The sequence below is a fragment of the Parambassis ranga genome, unplaced genomic scaffold (assembly GCF_900634625.1).
Source record: "Parambassis ranga unplaced genomic scaffold, fParRan2.1 scaffold_21_arrow_ctg1, whole genome shotgun sequence".
NCBI classification, from domain to species: domain Eukaryota; kingdom Metazoa; phylum Chordata; class Actinopteri; family Ambassidae; genus Parambassis; species Parambassis ranga.
This window is the reverse complement of record NW_021144767.1, coordinates 1,746,730-1,765,240: the sequence shown is the minus strand read 5'-3', so window position 1 is coordinate 1,765,240 and position 18,511 is coordinate 1,746,730. Positions and strand designations below refer to the sequence as shown.

Here is an 18,511-nt window from a genome sequence, read left to right as displayed (position 1 = left end):
CTCAAGCAGAGTTTGCCGATCGTATGTGAGAAGCGAGAACACCTCTTGACAGCACAGGTAAAGCAGTATCCACATGAAAAACACAGAGCACAGCGACAGACGGCCAGCAGCAGAACACCCTAGCACCATCTTGCCACGTCACAGAGTGCTTCATGAACAAGGGTGAATGTTACACATGAATGTTGGCTGTAGTCACAGCTTGATGTTGTGACAACTTAACATGGTCTGACTCCATGTAAGAGTCCATGTACATGTACAACTCTTACACATGAAAAACTCAGGTGATGTAAAGAACACACAGGCATGGTCATAGCGCCTTCGATGTAATCATTAAAATCCTAAATAAGCCGTGTTTGATTACGCTACGGAGCCACACACACATTAAGCCAGATGCACCTTTCAAAATAAAAGCTTGCGTCACTGCATGGCCACCCCTAGACATTGCATGTATTTGTTTGTAGTGAGCTTATAGGCTACTTTGTAGGCAGGATGTTCAAACAGAATTTGTTCCAAAGGTTTTCTAATTACAAGGATCAAGGGTAAACCTGTGGTAAAATAACCATAGTGCTACAAGTCCTGCTGATAAGTCCTCAACCAATAACTATCTGTGTGCAATTTCCCCAACAAGTTCCACCTTGTAAGGTACAGATGGCAAAAGGTATATATATATATATATATATAGGTAAACCATGATTGCCTACTTGTGGTGAGTTTAGTGGATTTGAGAAAGAAAGAGAGAGAGAAACAGCAATTTAGTTGAGAACACAGATAGTTAAAAGTAGATTAGTAAAACACAAGACATAGGTAAGTGCAGTTTGTTGAGGTAAGATATAGTCAGAGGTAAGTGCAGTAGTTTCTTGAGGTAAGAATTCAAAAGTGTAGGAAGGGAAAAATGAATCCCCAAATGGTTCAGGAAATTGAAAGGTTTCTGAGACATAATGCTTGTCCTGTGGGCTCTTCGGCAAAGAGCCGGTTCATTATCCGGAGAAGGTGTGAAAATTACTTAATTAAGGGTAAGTGGTAACTATTGTTTTATTTTCTATTGTAAATTACAATTTCATTAAAAAAATAAACGGAATCATCATTAGATGAGCAGCTCCACTATATTCGCCGAAGACGAAAGCAGGGAGAACACCTTGCAAAAGTTGTTAAGTCACCTGAAGAAGCAAACCAGGTGTTCCAGGATTTGCATGCTAGTAAGCATGGTGGCCATTGTGGGATGGAGAAAACCTATGATGCTATTGCACGTAGATATTACTGGCCTGGTATGGAAAAAGACATACGTAATGGGTTACTTTTTTTTTTAATCTGTATTGGTAATTTTTAATTTTTTTTTTTTATTCACCCCATACTTAAATTATTGTAGATATTTGAGTGTCCTGAATGCCAGGCCAGAAGAAACACTACGAAAATAAAGAAGGCATACATCCCCATTGAGGTGACTGCATTAAAACATTTAACATATTTCCAATTGAAGCCATGTCCATAACTAGACTTTTTATGTTTAAGAGCCACTGGGACTACTGGGCATGGACCTTATTGGCAAGCTCACACCAACAAAGAAGGGCCACCAGTACATTTGCATTATGATAGATTACTTTACGAAGTGGACAGAGGCGTATCCACTGAAGACCAAAGGAGCAGTGGAGGTTGTTTACTGAATTATGGACTTCTTTTATAAATTTGGTGCCCCAAGAAGGCTTTTACCCGACCAAGGATGTGAATTTGTCAATCAGGTAACACCACTTGTCATGTTATCTGCCCCTATTTTCAATGATAAGTTTTGTCTCAGTATTATTATTGTTAATCCAGATAAACTATAAGATCTGTGACAAGCTGGGAATAAAGAGAAGCTTGTGTTCACCCTACCACCCCCAGACCAATGGCTTGGTAGAGACAATGACTGGGACCATTCAAAGGTATGGTTTTATAATGTTTGTGGATTTTGTGTTACTTTTTGCAATCCTGTAACTGTGTTTATCTTTGATCTTACAGGACTTTGAATAAACTAGTTGGGGAGAAACCTGAGACTTAGGACAGCCACCTGCAGTCTTCTTTGTTTGCCCTGAGAACAAAAAAAAACTCAGTTCTCACCTTATTGTCTAATGTTTGGTAGGGAAGAAAGATATCCTACTGAGATTCCAGAAGAGTATGAGGTGTGTTCTCAATACATGTATGTGGTGCATCGTACAGTAATCCATCAATCTGGTTTACCAACATTGTGATATATTTCCTCTCAGGTAACTGATAGCATCGTGGAGAATGTGTTGGGGCATGAAACACTATCTGCAGGACTAAAAATACTTAAAAGAAATTATGCAGTCGCCCTGGAAAACACTGAGAGGGTCAGGGCTAAAGTGAAGCGGAAGAGGGAGGAGACAGGGCAGGAGGACAAGTTTGCTGTGGGAGATCAGGTCATGAGACAAAAACATCCGTCAGGAGCAAAGGAAGGGGGGTAAACCACTGCTAGGGCCCTTCACAATAATTAAAACTGAATATAAAAGTGCTGACCACAAGAACAAGGTGGTGCATAAAGTCAACATTGACCACCTTACCAAATACACACAGCCCACACCCCGCATCCCCCACAAATGGCCTTCTTCATCCACACTTTCAGCATCACCATCCACTATTTCCTCCCCATACAACACTACCCTCTACCTCTGCTCCACCGTCATCCAGCCCTGCTCCTCCTCTATCAGCAATGCAACCTGATTCAGTGGAAAGTGGTGATTATGGACTTTCAGTGTTTTGTCTGTGCTGAGGTCATTACAAGTATTTTTTTTATTTTCTTCCTACAGCAGTAAATGAAATTTGGGCTGGGAAAAGCCAGAGATTTTATGGAGCAAGATGGGCCCATATAAATTGTTTACACAAAACCTACAGGAACACCTTGGACCCGGTAAACTTGTGGAAAGAGAGGTAAGCAAAAAACGTGGCATTGGACAATGTTTATTTTATTTTTTTAGATCATCAACATTTCTTAATGTTTACTGCAATATCGTTATATACTCTTTGCAGGTGACCTGTGGCAGCTTTTTGACAATACTGTAACTCAGGGCCGTGGACAGTCCAGTGCCAAAGCAGAGGCTACTGTTCAAGTGCAAAGGTATCCTGCAGAACTGAACATTCCAAGGCAACAGGACCCTTTGCTCTACTGGCACACTCAGAAGCATCTATATCCGCACCCGTACAAACTGGCAATTCAGATTCTGTGCACACTAGCTTCTTCGGTCCCCTGTGAGAGGGTGTTTTCCAAGGCTGGGGAAGTTTATCAAAAAAGAGGAATCGCCTGAGCCCAAACACTTTGATATCACTATTGTTCCTAAATAAAAATCAATAAAAATGCCCCCTCCCCCAATCACCCAGTAACACAAGCACTTTCATAAAATGTATAAAAAATGTTAATATACATATAATAACTAACAACAATAATATTACAAATATTAATTAATGCACATTTATCTATACCACATTACCACACAATAGATGTATTTACTTTCTCTATATCTTTACAATACCTCATACAGAAATTCTGACAACCCTTAGAACACGTTCCATTGACAGTAAAAACTATGGACAGAGCTTCCGTGGGAGCTTCCGTTTGTTTCTGAAGAGCCATTCTGAGGCTCGGTGGGAGGTTCCAGGACATGCTGACCGCCACCATGTTGGCAGTGTCACGTCCGCCAAAACTACAAATATGGACAAAGAGGGGGAGGAAACTCGTGCTGTGATACGACAACTGTCTGTCACTCAAGCGGCAACGCCCATAATTATGTGTAATTTTAAGTCTGAATACAATTGAAAGGAGTGAGTTGTAAAAAAATTCACCCCCGATACAGTTGACACTAAAAGAGAACCTATCATCTGAGACCAGAGTGGTTTTTTGTACCAGGCTGTAAACATGTTCTTTTCTGCTGTGATGTCGGCCATTTTATCATGGGAGTCTATGGGAAATTACTCGCTTTGGAGTCAGGAATTCCAGCATGTGCAGCTAAAAGTCCATTTTCCATCCCTCAGCAGGTCAGAGGACAAGGAGAGAACAAAAGCTGAACTAGGAGACAAAGAAGCTAAAAAAAGAGATTCAAACAAAAGAGACTCATTATTTTCTACTAAAGGAACAAGAAAACACATCAGGTTTTCTAAAGGAGCAACAACAAGCAGCAGCCCTACTAACAAAAGGACAAATGTCCCTCTGTGTCTCATCTTCCCTCCTTTGTCCTTTGTCTCCTGATCAGCAAGTGGAAGCAGGTGAGCTCAGTCAGAGAGGAGGACTGGGAGTGTCTGGAGGAGCACAGGAGAAGAAGCAGCAACTACCAAGAGCCCTGAGCACAGTGTTCAATGAGCTTTTTACCACAATCATGTTGCTGCTGGTAACAAACACATGTGCTTAATGGGTAAGGTGGGAGGAGGCATGAAGAAGAAAGGCTTTACTATGAAGTCATCACTGTGATACATCACTGTGAGTTTAATGGAACTTATTGGAGTCTTAACTCATAATGAAAGAAGTGACAGAAACAGCAGGTGAAATTATAAACTACCAAAGTATTAAAGAAAAGGTCAAGGGACCCAAACCTGGACAGACTGCATGCTGAAGACACTGAAGAAACACGGAACAACAGGTGCAAACATAGAAAGCTCTGAAAGTGACAGTGACAAAGGACAGCACAAGACTTGGACACACAAGAGTTAACAAGACACAGGTGACAACAATCATGGCGGAGCAGCTAACCAACAAGGAGGGAAACACAAGAGGAAGGAAAGAGTCCTTTCACAATAAAACAGGATATCCAACAAAACAACAAAGTACATGCAGCAGGAAGATGGAGGACTTAAAGGGAAACAAAGCTGACACAGCTGGCGTCATGACATTAGTAACAGTTCAAATGCAGTAAACATGCTGCAGACATGTGTTCATAGATGAAGTCAAACATCAAATGTGCTGTCCCATTCACCTAAATGTTACTAAGAAGAGGACTTCCTGCTGCTACTTAAACATGATGGTCTGCTGTGGGTCATGTCTTTGTTCTGCACGTGTACAGCTAACATCTCCAGTGTTACACAAACACATCATGTGCTGCTTGACTTGTTCCATTCATGGTAGGAAAGCATGTGGAAGTCACACATGTCAAATCTGTGCTAGTCTCCCTTCATTCAGCCCATATGAAGACAAAGAGTCTGCAGGTCCACGAAGTTATAATTAACTATCATTAAATAACAAGAACTTATGATGCAGCCAGCACATTTATACCATGAAGACCCCTTTAAAATAATACACCTCAAAAACTGGTGTTTTCATCTGCCAAAAAGTGACTGTGGCCCCACAGTGAGTCCAGGGGCTTATTTCTGCCTCAAAAGGACTTGATTTCACTCTGGTCTGTGATATTTGACTGACTCCTGGCCTTTGTTCCTCTCCCACAGCCCCCCACACTCTTAGCTTATCACAACATCAAACCACTTCACACCCACACAGTGACACTCATCCCCCACCCCCACCCCTGTCCTTCACAGCAGCCCAGGTGAGAACAGAACTCAGGAAAACCAAGACAAGGAAGGCAGCTGGACCAGATGCCATTAGCTCCAGGCTCCTTAAGTCCTGCGCAGACCAGCTGTGTGGAGTTATGGAGCACATCTTCAATCTGAGCCTCAAGCTGGGGGTGGTACCACAGCTCTGGAAGACCTCCTGTGTGGTACCAGTGCCTAAAACACCGCACCCCAAAGACCTCAGCAGCTACAGACCAGTGGCTCTGACATCCCACCTCATGAAGACACTGGAGAGACTGGTCCTGAGACACCTCCGCTCCACAGTGGGCTCCTCAATGGATCCACTGCAGTTCGCCTACAGGCCTAATGTTGGAGTGGAGGACGCTGTCACCTTCCTGCTACACCGAGCTCTTTCTCACCTGGAGAAGCCCGGCAGCACTGTGAGAATCACCTTCTTTGATTTTTCCAGTGCTTTCAACACCATCCAGCCGGCGATCCTGAAGGACAAACTGGAGCAGACAGGGGTGGACCACCTGCTGTCAGAGTGGGTCAGGGACTACCTCACAAACCGACCACAGTTTGTGAGAGCCCAGAACTGTGTGTCTGACCTGCTCACCTGTAACACGGGTGCCCCTCAGGGGACTGTCCTGGCCCCCTTTCTCTTCACCCTCTACACGTCGGACTTCAGACACAACACTGACGGCTGTGTGCTGCAGAAGTTCTCTGATGACACTGCGATTGTTGGTCTCATCAGAGATGACGATGACGCGGAGTACAGAGGACTGACGCAGAACTTTGTTGACTGGTGTCAGCGAAACCACCTCCTGATCAATGCAGGGAAAACCAAGGAGATGGTGATGGACTTTCGCAGACGACACTCAGCCCCCCCCTTACCGGTGAACATCCAGGGAATGGACATTGAGCAGGTGGACTCTTATAAAATACCTGGGTGTTCACCTCAACAACAAACTTGACTGGACTCACAACACAGACGCACTGTACAGGAAGGGCCAGAGCAGGCTCTACCTGCTGAGGAGACTGCGGTCTTTTGGAGTGAAAGGGGCACTCCTGAAGACCTTTTATGACTCTGTGGTGGCATCAGTCATCATGTATGGTGTGGTCTGCTGGAACAGCAGCATCACTGAGAGGGAGAGGAAGAAGCTGGACAGAGTCATCAGGAAGTCCAGCTCTGTCCTGGGCTGCTCTCTGGACTCAGTGCAGGAGGTGGGTGACAGGAGGGTCCTGGCAAAACTAACATCCATGCTGGACAATGAGTCCCACCCCCTGCAGGACACCCTGTCAGCCCTGCAGAGCAGCTTCAGTGGCAGACTGCTCCACCCTCGGTGTGTGAAGGAGAGATACAGAAGGTCTTTCCTTCCTGCTGCTGTCAGACTGTATAATAAACACTTCTGATAGGTGCAATACTCAATACAATAAATTATCTATTTAGTTTTTGATGCACTCTGTACAGTTTATATACCATTTCTACCTCCACTCACCTGTGCAATAACTGTTAAATATGTAAACTGTTTATAATGTATATATCTTTTATTGGTAGCCTATTTTATAATGTATATATCTTTTTCCTAACTTATCCCTTGCTGTCTGTATGCCGTTGCAAAAATGCAATTTCCCCATTGTGGGACTAATAAAGGTTTCTTAATCTTAATCTTAATCTTAATTTAACAGATTATTGTTGAATCCTGGAACACTTCAAACAGACCGGTGCTGTTGGTGGACTGACTTGCAGCCACCCTTTCAAATATCTTAGAAATAAAGGTGAGGTTGGAGATCACAGCAGTTTAGAAGCCTGTGGTACTTAACCACAGGTTGATCTGGCCACACCTGTGTGAAATCAGCCTGTCCAGTTAGGATCAACACTGATTGTGGATCAGTTTCAGCTGCTGTTATGCAAATGGAACAGACAACAGGTGGAAATGAGAGGCAGTTATCAAGACAGCCCTATAAAGGAGAGGTTCTGCTTCTCAGGAGGGTCACACCCTAATACAAGACCACTTCCTGCAACAAATAAACTTCATGATTCAATGTTTAGCTAATGCCACAGCCACAGAAAGACATTTCTCCCAGCTGCTAGACAGCAAGCCTTATCTAGACATGGAGGACAGTTTCCTCATGGAGGACAGTCTCCTCATGGAGGACAGTCTCCTCATGGAGGACAGTCTCCTCATGGAGGACAGTGATATGCAAAGTGTTCAATCTTTGTTGACACAGTTAGAAGAAATCTTTGCACATATCTTTACCAATGTCAAACTAAGAAGAGCATGCTCTCTCTCTAGGCCTACCTTGTTGGGGGGTACAAACAGGACCCATTGAGCAGTTTCCCCCTCACCCTCTGACCTCTCCTCTACTCTCCTTAGTCTGGATCATACTGGGTAATATCGTCTCATAATCTGTGTTTACTGTCTTCCTCGTAGTTTTGTGCCTCGCTCTCTCTCTCTCTCTTTGCAGGTCTCAAGACCAGTTTGTGGTCAATGTGGACACCCAGGTATTTGTAGCTGTCCACAATGTCCACGTTGGTACCCTTGATGCTGACCGGGTTTGGGAGTGTCTGGTGCTTCCTGAAGTCCACCACCAGCTCTCTTGTCTTTGTGACATTCAGCTGCAGGTGGTTCTGTCCGCACCACTCCACAAAGCTGTCCACCACACTCATATACTCCGCCTCCCGACCTCTGCTGGTCTACTACATAACTAAATAAATTATGTATTGTACACCGGGGGCTGAGTGTCGTCTGCGAAAGTCCACCATCTCCTTGGTTTTCCCTGCATTGATCAGGAGGTGGTTTCGCTGACACCAGTCCACAAAGTTCTGCGTCAGTCCTCTGTACTCTGCGTCGTCGTGGTCAGTGATGAAACCAACAATCGCAGCGTTGTTAGAGAACTTCTGCAGCACACAGCCGTCAGTGTTGTTTCTGAAGACCCACAGTTCTGGGCTCTCACATATTGTTCAGATTCAGATTTAGATTCAGAAAACTTTATTTGTCCCTGAGGGGCAATTTAAGGCACAAGTGAGCAGCTTGAAATATAAGACACAGTAAAATAGAATAGAGAATAGATACAAATAAAATATAAAATATTAAGTATGTACAGGTTATCAAGTCATAAATGTTATCACTATCCAAATGTCCATGAACAATGTAAACAGACTGTAAAGTGGCTGAAGTGCAAAAGTAAGCAGTAAACAGTAGTATTTGTATGTGCAAATTAAAGCTATTGTGGTCAGTTTGTGAGGTAGTCCCTGATCCACTCTGACAGCAGGTGGTCCACCCCTGTCTGCTCCAGTTTGTCCTTCAGGATCGGCGGCTCTCCAGGTGAGAAAGCTCAATTTAGCAGGAAGATGACAGCATCCTCCTAATAATACTTACTTTAAGACATGTTATATGTGAGTTTCTGTAGTGTAGTGGTTATCGCGTTCGCCTCACATGCGAAAGGTCCCTGGTTCGAAACCTGGCAGAAACACAACATTGTTTCTTGGGCAAGACACTTCACCCTAGCCTGTGGCGCACCTTGCTAGTCATTGTATGACACTGCCGTAAAGAATTTCCCTCTGGGATTAATATAGTATCTAAAATAAAAAAAAAAAAAAAATATAATGTGTTATGGGTTTTTGGTGGTCATATATAGGTTTTACTTGTTGTGTGGGTGCGGAGTGGTGGGATAGTGATGTGACTGCTTTTAGCGACACTGACTTCATTCATAACATGCAACATTCATAACTTCAGAATGACGAGAACCTTTGAATACGTCTGCGAGCGCCTTTCTGTGTCACTTTCACAGCAAGACAGTCTACGGCTGTGTCTCATTTCAGGGTCTGCATCCTTCGGAGTGCGCATTTTAAGGCCGCTTACGTCACAAAGCTGCGCGAAGGCTGTCCCAATTCGCCAAAAGTCGAAGGGTCCTTCAAATGCGTCCTCCAAATGCGTCCTCCTTTTGCCTGAATTTGGAGGACGCATCGCTACCATCCTTCGTGGCCTTAAATATCCCACAATGCTTTGCGGACCTACTTTTTGTCCAATAGTACGATGACGGACCAAGCGAGCGGCAGCGGCACCGGCAGGAGTGCCGAATTCACATTTAAATGTAAGTAAAGAGCAGTAGTTCGAGAGTTTTAAAATGCTAGTAGTGACAGTGGCATTAAAAAAATGAGTTTTATATTTACAAACATGACGTCCTGTTGATACGAGGCGCTGTAAACTAAACGCTTTGATTGAATGTTGTTTCTTGTTGTTTACTGTAGTATAGTATAAAGTATAGTTCACGTGAGGAGCAATATTATCGTTATTATATCAAACGGTCATTCTGCCTGTTGGCATTTTGTTGAAGGAGGAGCAGAGAGAAACAGAAGAAACCTGACAATTGATAACGGAGGAGATGAGGCTGGAGAGGGAGGGAGAGAGAGGGAGAGAGAGAGAGAGGGGGAGAGAGAGGGAGGGAGGGAGAGAGAGAGAGAGAGGGGGAGAGAGGGAGAGCAGAGAAAGAGCGGACAGACCTCAGCTCATACAGAGGATGGTGGACAGCAGTGATTTTATGTTCTGTGTTATTTAAATGTTACTTATTAAATTAAAGGATGATATTAAATCGTTCTTGTCTCTGTGTTCTTAAACTCTTCTAACCTTGTTACATTATGTGTTTCATCACCTATTTATAATTGAAGTAAACTTTTGAACAACTTCTCAGTGACCACAGTAAATCATTTATTGTGTGTGTGTTGTGTTATGTACAATATTTACAAAGACACAGTTTGAACATTTCTAACTATTTACCAGTGGGCATTATGAAAATGTACAGTTTATTATTTATAAAAGATCAGCAGAAAATACTATTCACAAAGAACATATATATAAATGTTTGGCTGAGCAGGAGTCCTTGGTGCTGCTGGACTGGACGGTGCCACGGTGAAGACCTTGGAGTCCTCTGGCTGTGAGTGGGACATCATCTGGGGGAGGGGGGTGTCTGTCTCCTCTGTCCACCACATCGTCCATCAGGGTTTGCAGAGCGGACGATCGGCGGCTGCCATGTTACTAAAGATGTTTTTAAAAAGGGCAAAAATAAAAATAATAACTTCCACAGAGCGGCTTCCAAAACAGCTTAAAATATGAAAAGCTATAAAATCTGTATCCTCACCCTCCAGAGGTGATGATGGTCAGTACACCTCCTCCAGGACAGACAGCTGGTCCTGCCAGGGAGCCCCACTCTCCTCCACCCAGCAGTAATTCTCTGGTGCAGTGACAGACCTGATGCTTAATGACACATTAAAGCAGTGGTTTCAGGGTTATTTGCAGGGTTCGTACACATTTAGCTATTTATTTAAAGTATTAAAATTACAAACAGACCCTGTATCAAGTCTTACAATTGAATCAAATATAAATTACATTTAATCATATTTGTCTATCTACTGGTTATATGACTAGCGTTTGCTCAGTAACTGGTATATTAATTATGATCAATAATATGGTTAAACAGCAGCTTACCGTCACCTCCCCACTGCGCTCTCCCAGCCTGAAGAAAATGAGCCGCCACCGGTTTTGCTGCCGCTGGAGCCGCCTCTCCCCTTCCTCCAACAACAAATAAATATATTAAAATATTCCAAATTTCTAAATCCACACTGTTGCCCCGCTTGTTGTGTAGTCCGTGTTGTGTCGCTGTCGCTGCTTTTGTTTTTCCCGGGGCAAAATTTATGACGTCGCGCCACAATCAGGAAGTGCTTTGAAGGCCAGACCGTCCCATTTACCAATGGTTGAGGATCCTCCGGAGGATCCTCAGGAGGACGCGGCCTCCTGAGACCGCGTAGGCTGCGTCCTCCGAAGGATGCAGACCCTGAAATGAGACACAGCTTACATCTCCCTCATCTGTGAGCCGCGCATTGGAGTTGGGCTCTACTTCCTGGCAACAGGCGCTTGTTGCTAACGACACAGCTTGTCTGCCCGCTCCTGTGTCGCAGAATTGTGACGCCTGTCGCCTTTTACTGACGCAAAAGTCGGATATATGCCGCATAGCCGTTCAGACTGAGGTCGCATTGCAAAAAAAAGTATCTGATTTAGGACCACATATGAAAGTGGCCTGGGTCGGATATAAAAACATCGGAATTGAGCTGTTCACACTGTCATGACAATATCAGATACAGGTCACATTAGTGCAAAAAATTGGGATTTGGTCACTTTAGCCTGCAGTCTGAACGTAGCCCAAGTGGCTCCATCAGTTCTACTGAACTTGACCAGATGAAGCACATCAGACTTGTTAGGTGTAAACAATTAACTCTTTTAACTGTTGTTATGTCCTCCTGCACTCCATCCTCTGGGGCCATGATGTCACCGGCACCCAGGCAGATGTTGTGCAGGCAGGCACAAGCTGTTATGACCTGTAGAAAAGAAGAATTACTTACATGGTATTCACCATTTGACAATAAGCAATATTTCTCTCATGTAGTGACATACCTGAGGCACAAAGGTGTGGTGCACCTCCAGCGCTTGGAGGAAGATGGCTCGCACCATGTCTTCATCATTCCAAAGGCACGCTCTATGATGGAGCGTGTCCTGGAATGATGGCTGTTGAAGCGCTGGGCTGCCACACCTTGTGCCGGCTGCTTGTAGGGTGTGATGAGGGGGAGTGAATGCTGGAGACATGGGTACCCGCCATCTGCCAAGATGAAGTGCCCTGGAGGAGGGTAGATGCCACGCCTGTACAGTGGGCTGTGCTGGAGTACTCTGGAGTCGTGCACCGACCCCGGCCAACCCACGTACGTGTCAATGAAGCGGCCCTGATGGTCACACACTGCCTGCAATAAAATGGAGGAAAACAGTTTCCTGTTGCGGTAGCAGTGACCATCAGGGCCGCTTGGAGGCTTGAGCCTCACATGGCAGCCGTCGATTGCTCCAGCAGCTTTGCAGAAAGCTCCGTGTCTCGCCAGCCCTGCAAACCCCTGGGTTACTGCCGCCAGGTCTTCTGCGGTCTTGGGGAGGTAGATGACCTTGTGGCGAATAGCCACCACCTCCCCAGTAACCCGATGGACGATGCAGTGAACAGTGGAGCGAGGCATCCCGAACACCCTTGCCACCACTCTGTAGGATGTCCCACTCGCCAGCCAGAAGAGGAACAGCAAGGTCTCTATTGTGGCACCCCATCCCTGTCTTCTTTCCTGGTGTAGAAGCTCCAGCAGCACCGCCAGGGACTCTCTGCTCAGCCGGAAGTCTTGGGTGGTGTCATGATTGTTAAAAAGGTTTGTAGAACAGGGACGTGTACATTTATACGGCAGTAAATCCGCCCTGTCTGGAGACATGAGGGTAAGAACATGAGGATTAAACTACAGCTATTGATTTACAGCTGATACAATTCTATTGAATGTTAACAGTTCTTACACATTTAACTAATTTAACTAAAACACATTTCAAGTCTTACAAATGAATAAATACATATTACATTAAATCATATTTGTCAACTACTGTTTATATGGCAGGCATTTGTTCAGTAACTGGTATATTAATTATTATCAATAGTATGGGTTATTACAGCAGCGGGTTAACGTTACCTCTCCACTGCGCTCTCCCAGCCTGAAATAAACGAGTCGGCGCTGATTTCTCTGCTGCTGAAGCCACCGCTGAAGCCGCCTCTCCTCTTCCACCAACAACGTAAATATTAAACAAAACAAAATCCAAATCTCGATCTCCATTTCCATCTTTCGTTTTTCTGCCTTTTCGTGTCTTTCCTCTCTTTTCTCTTTTTACTCTGTGTTCGTCTGCTGTCGTCTGTCCGCGTTTGTTTTTCCCGGGCTTGGGGGGCAGAACTTGTGACGTCGCGCCACAATCAGGAAGTGCTTTGAAGGCTAGACCGTCCCATTTACCAATGGTTGAGAATCCTCCGGAGGATCCTCCGGAGGATCCTCAGGAGGACGCGGCCTCCTTAGACCGCATAGGCTGTGTCCTCCGAAGGATGCAGACCCTGAATTGGAACACAGCTTAGATCTTTCCAAATAAAACAGGAAGCTAGAGACAGAGAGGAAATGAATCAAAGCATGATGAAAGCAAAAGCAGGAAGAAGACAAAGAGTCATTTTCAAAGACAAATGAATCCAAGAATCAAAGAGGAAGAAGAAGAGCTAAAGCTTTCCTTACATGGAACTTTCAATACATGAACATCTTCCTATGATCTTCCAGCATGTGCAGCTAAAAGTCCATTTGACATCCCTCAGCAGGTCAGAGGACAAGGAGAGGAACAAAACCTGAACTAGGAGACAAAGAAGCAAAAGAGACTCATTATTTTCTACTGAAGGAACAAGAAAACACATCAGGTTTTCTAAAGGAGCAACAACAAGCAGCAGCCCTACTAACAAAAGGACAAATGTCCCTCTGTGTCTCATCTTCCCTCCTTTGTCCTTTGTCTCCTGATCAGCAAGTGGAAGCAGGTGAGCTCAGTCAGAGAGGAGGACTGGGAGTGTCTGCAGGAGCACAGGAGAAGAAGCAGCAACTACCAAGAGCCTTGAGCTTAGTGTTCAATGAGCTTTTTACTACAATCATGTTGCTGCTGGTAACAAACACAATGTTAATGTAATGGGTAAGGTGGGAGGGAGGCATGAAGAAGAAAGGCTATGAAGTCTTGATACATCACTGTGAGTTTAATGGAACTTATTGGAGTCTTAACTCGCAATGAAAGAAACGACAGAAACAGCAGGTGGAATTCTATTAGTAACAGTTCAAATGCAGTAAACATGCTGCAGACATGTGTTCATAGATGAAGTCAAACATCAAATGTGCTGTCCCATTCACCTAAATGTTACTAAGAAGAGGACTTCCTGCTGCTCCTTAAACATGATGGTCTGCTGTGGGTCATGTCTTTGTTCTGCACATGTACAGCTAACATCTCCAGTGTTACACAAACAAGTCATGTTCTTCCACTGACTGAAACATGAAAAATAAGAGGTCACACATGGCTCGTTGGTCTAGGGGTATGATTCTCGCTTAGGGTGCGAGAGGTCCTGGGTTCAAATCCTGGACGAGCCCTGATGTTTAACTTTATTCCATTGGAGACCAACTCCTTGTTGTTGACACTTTTCAGTTCCTCTCTAACTACACACAGCTTTACAAAGCTAACAAAGTTCTATTCAGACTCATCCCAATCCAGAGCAGTTGTTCCACAGTAACACCTGCAGGAGGACGTCATCACCCAGTATGTGACCTGCACTGTGAGCTGTAAGGTCTTATACAGACAGGTGTGTGTCTGTCCTCCTCAAGTCCAATCAGTATCATCAAAGACAGCTGGACTCAGATGAAGGTGTAGAACCATCTGAAGGACGATCAGAAGAAATGGACGCACCTGAGTTCAATATATGAGAGTCACAGCAAAGGCTCTGATACTTAGGACCATGTCATATTTCACTTTCTCTTTTTAATACATCTGCAAACATGTCAACAACTCTGTGTGTTTCTGTCAGTATGGGGAGCTGTGTGGAAATTAATGAGGAAAAATGAACTTCAATGATTTTAGCAAATGGCTGCAATATAACAAAGTGAAACATTTAAGGGGGTCTGAATACTTCCTGCACCCACTGTACACATAACAAATGAATGTGACTGAAACAACAGCTCTGTGTGTAATATAAATATACAAACTAATGTGACTAGATCAGAACATTTTAAAAGACAGTGATGATCTGTTCTTATTGTCTAAACAGGAACAGTTGAAGCTCAGCTTGCAGCCCCTGTATCTCAGGCTTCTCAGCTTCTCTTCAGATGTTTGGACGTTTCTGCTGGAACCTCTCATTTAATGACTCACATTTAGAACTTCTGACTTTATGTGGAGGAGGGATTGATTTTGGAATGAGGAGGCTGCAGCCTGCGATTCCACCACTAGATGTCAGCATTGCACAGCATTGGTGGTTCAGTTCAGATTGAGAGAATGCAAAGAGTGTGCAAAGCTGTCATCAAAGCAAAAGCTGGCTGCTTGGAAGAATGTCAAACATCAAACATATTCTGCTTGGTTTAACACTTGTTTGTTTGTTCACTACATCATTCCACATGTGTTCCTTCATAGCTCTGATGTCTTCAGGATGAATCTACAATGTAGAAAGTCATAAAAACAAAGACAAACCACTGAGTGACTTTTGACTGGTACATTTAAAATGTCATCATATGTCCTAACCAGCAGGGGGAGCACTGATCATAAACTCTCTGTCTCATATGTTATTGTCATGTGTTTTTATGGAAGATGATTCTGACTGTTGTTTTCTTGCTTCTCTCTGTAAACAGCTTGTAAACAGCAGCTTCCCTGAGGGGAAACTCAGCTAATAAATGATGCTGTAACCTCTGGGACTTGATCTGCTGGGTGGGAGTCCACTACATTATCCATCCATTCTCATCCATCCAGTTACACCCTCCCTGTTAAAATGCAGGCTGGAGGATGCGGGCATCGATCCCGCTACCTCTCGCATGCTAAGCGAGCGCTCTACCATTTGAGCTAATCCCCCTTTTACAAAGGGTCAATTGCAAGTCAATCAGGACTCACTGCACTACATGAAGTGTACTAGTGAAGTATTGGAAGCATCAGACTTTTAATCTGAGGGTCCAGGGTTCAAGTCCCTGTTTGGGCAGAACACTTTGTACTCCCTCTTGCTTGTACTCCCCTTCCCTCTCTGTTAATGTGCTTGGACAGAGCTCTGTGAACAGCCAGCCTCTTTGTGTCTTGCCCTTGTGCAAGGTGTCAATGGTCGTCTTTTGGGCAACTGTCAAGTCAGCAGTCTTCCCGTGGTTGTGCAGCCTACAGAACTAGACTGAGACCATTTAAAGGCCTTTGCAGGTGTTTTGTTCATTATCTGGTTAGAGTGGCTCCAGGTGTCTTCAATGTTGAACCTTTTCACATATTCTCATTTCCTGACCTACTGAATGTGGGTTTTCATTGGTTGTCAGTTATAACCATCAAAATTAAAAGAAATAAACACTTGAAAGTAGAATATCATCAAAAGGTTGATTTATTTCAGTAATTAATGACTACAGCTGGACCAATGAACAGACTGTGGACTTCTCCATAGACTGATCTGTGTAGATAGGACACCAGTATTACTGTCCAAACAAAAGGTTCCACTGAGATTTGAACTCAGATTGCTGGAGTCAGAGTCCAGAGTGCTAACCATTACACCATGGAACCTCCACTATATGTAAAACTGCCTGGAAGAGAACCAGAGACATGTCTTGTCCACTGAGTTTTAAAGGTCTTAACCACTAGTCTTAAGTTGGAATGTTTATGACACCATCAACTGATGATCCTGTGTCTAACTGAAGTGAACATGCTCCTCAGCAGCTGAACGTCTCCCTGTGTTCTTTCTACAAACATCATGGTGACATCATATCAGTAAACCACTGGATCCTTCTGGATACATGTTCAGTGGAAGGTACAGTCTACATATCCTGGGAGGAGTCCAGAGCTGCAGCTGCAGGTGGTGTCAGTATCCAGCTCTTCTCACTAACATGGTCTGCAGTGAAAGGTGATGCTGGTTGTTGAAATGTCCATGTAACATGTTGTTAGGTTCAAACCCCAAACATTTGTATTACACAACCTGTACAAAAGAGACACAGAGAGTTAGATATCTTTTTACTTGCAAGGAGAGTGACCAGAGACTGCTCAGTTACAATCTCCCACGCCACTCTGAAGCAGCTCTGGGTTCTCCAAGCCTTTTATTAGTTGGGAACGCCCTAATACATAGTTACTAAGGGACAAAGGGTTCATGCATCACAAATCTTAGTTTCGTTTTAGATGTAACAGCTTCTGTGTGAATGTGTGTGTGTGTCATCTTCGGCCTTTGTTCTTTCTTCCAGTAAAGTGGTAAAACATTAAACATTCTATGCCTTAGACATTCTATGTGAAGGTCAGGGTTCAACTAAAGTAAGCATACCTTCAAACATAAACACTCATGTGGTTTAAGTTAACTCAAGCAGAAAAACACTCAGGTGATTTAGGTTAACTCAAACAGAAGCATAAATCAACAGGGTAAATGCTACTACACACAGTAAGATACTTAAATCATTATGCGCACATAAAGAGTAAGATGTAACTCATATAATGACGTAAGATGTAACTCATATAATGAAGTAAAAGTAGGATAACTTATGTACATTGATTCCAACATTTCCCTCCTGTTTATTCACTTTTACTGCTTTATGTTACATCCTTCAATGACCACTTCTGGTTAAGATTTTCGGTCACAAATTCATACATGCAGTATAAAATGGTACACTCAGAGGGATGGATCATCTCAGTCAGGTAGGAAGATAGCCATGTCTTCGTCATTGTCATCCTCATCCTCCTGTGGAGTGTCTACAACAAAAGGTAACAGAGCATACACTTCCCGCATCTCTGCTCTAACAGGTGCTATGGCGGTGGTTATCATCCTAGTGCACAATGCTCTAATGCAGGGAATGCAACAACATCCACATAAGGTGAGAATAGCGGCAAATACAGCGATAGACATGATGATGGACATCACCAATTGTTTATACTTGCCAAACATGTCTCCAAAACCGTTCCACAGCGATGTGTCCACTCCAGAATGGTCTTTCATCTTGCTGTTAAGGGATTTTAAGCCTTCCAGAGCCCTGGTAAGGCTGCCATCAGCTGCTGTGTTATTCGGAATGAACGTGCAGCACTGGTCCCCAAAGATGGAACAGACTCCACCTTTCTCTGCCAACAACATATCAACAGCAATACGATTTTGGAAAGCCATTAAAGAGGTAGCGGAAAGCTGCTCGTGAATAGCGGAGAAACCTTCTTCAGTTTTGTTTCCTAATTTCTGCACATTAAAGTGGATGTAGTTGATTCGGTCTACATTCTTATTAATAGTGCACCACCAACATAAAACAGATTCAAAACCTGCAGAAACTTGGTTTACCAGTTTATACTCATCTGGGACGCCCCTGGGTACTCCGATGCTGTCTATGTATGTCGGAAATAGTCTTTTGGCTGTGAACGATGAACTGCAGTCTGAAAGGCGGAGCTAGGAATAACAATGGTCTGGCTCACAGTTACAG

General features: G+C 43.9%; 2 non-coding genes across 2 annotated transcripts; one reads left to right on the top strand and one right to left on the bottom strand.

Annotated features, from left to right (window-relative positions):
- The first annotated feature begins 8,888 nt into the window (after window positions 1–8,888).
- Window positions 8,889–8,961, top strand: trnav-cac (transfer RNA valine (anticodon CAC)). Its single transcript has one exon. It is a non-coding gene; the product is annotated as a tRNA-Val (tRNA).
- Window positions 8,962–15,884: 6,923 nt separating this feature from the next.
- trnaa-agc (transfer RNA alanine (anticodon AGC)) lies at window positions 15,885–15,957 on the bottom strand. The gene has a single exon. It is a non-coding gene; the product is annotated as a tRNA-Ala (tRNA).
- Window positions 15,958–18,511: the final 2,554 nt, after the last annotated feature.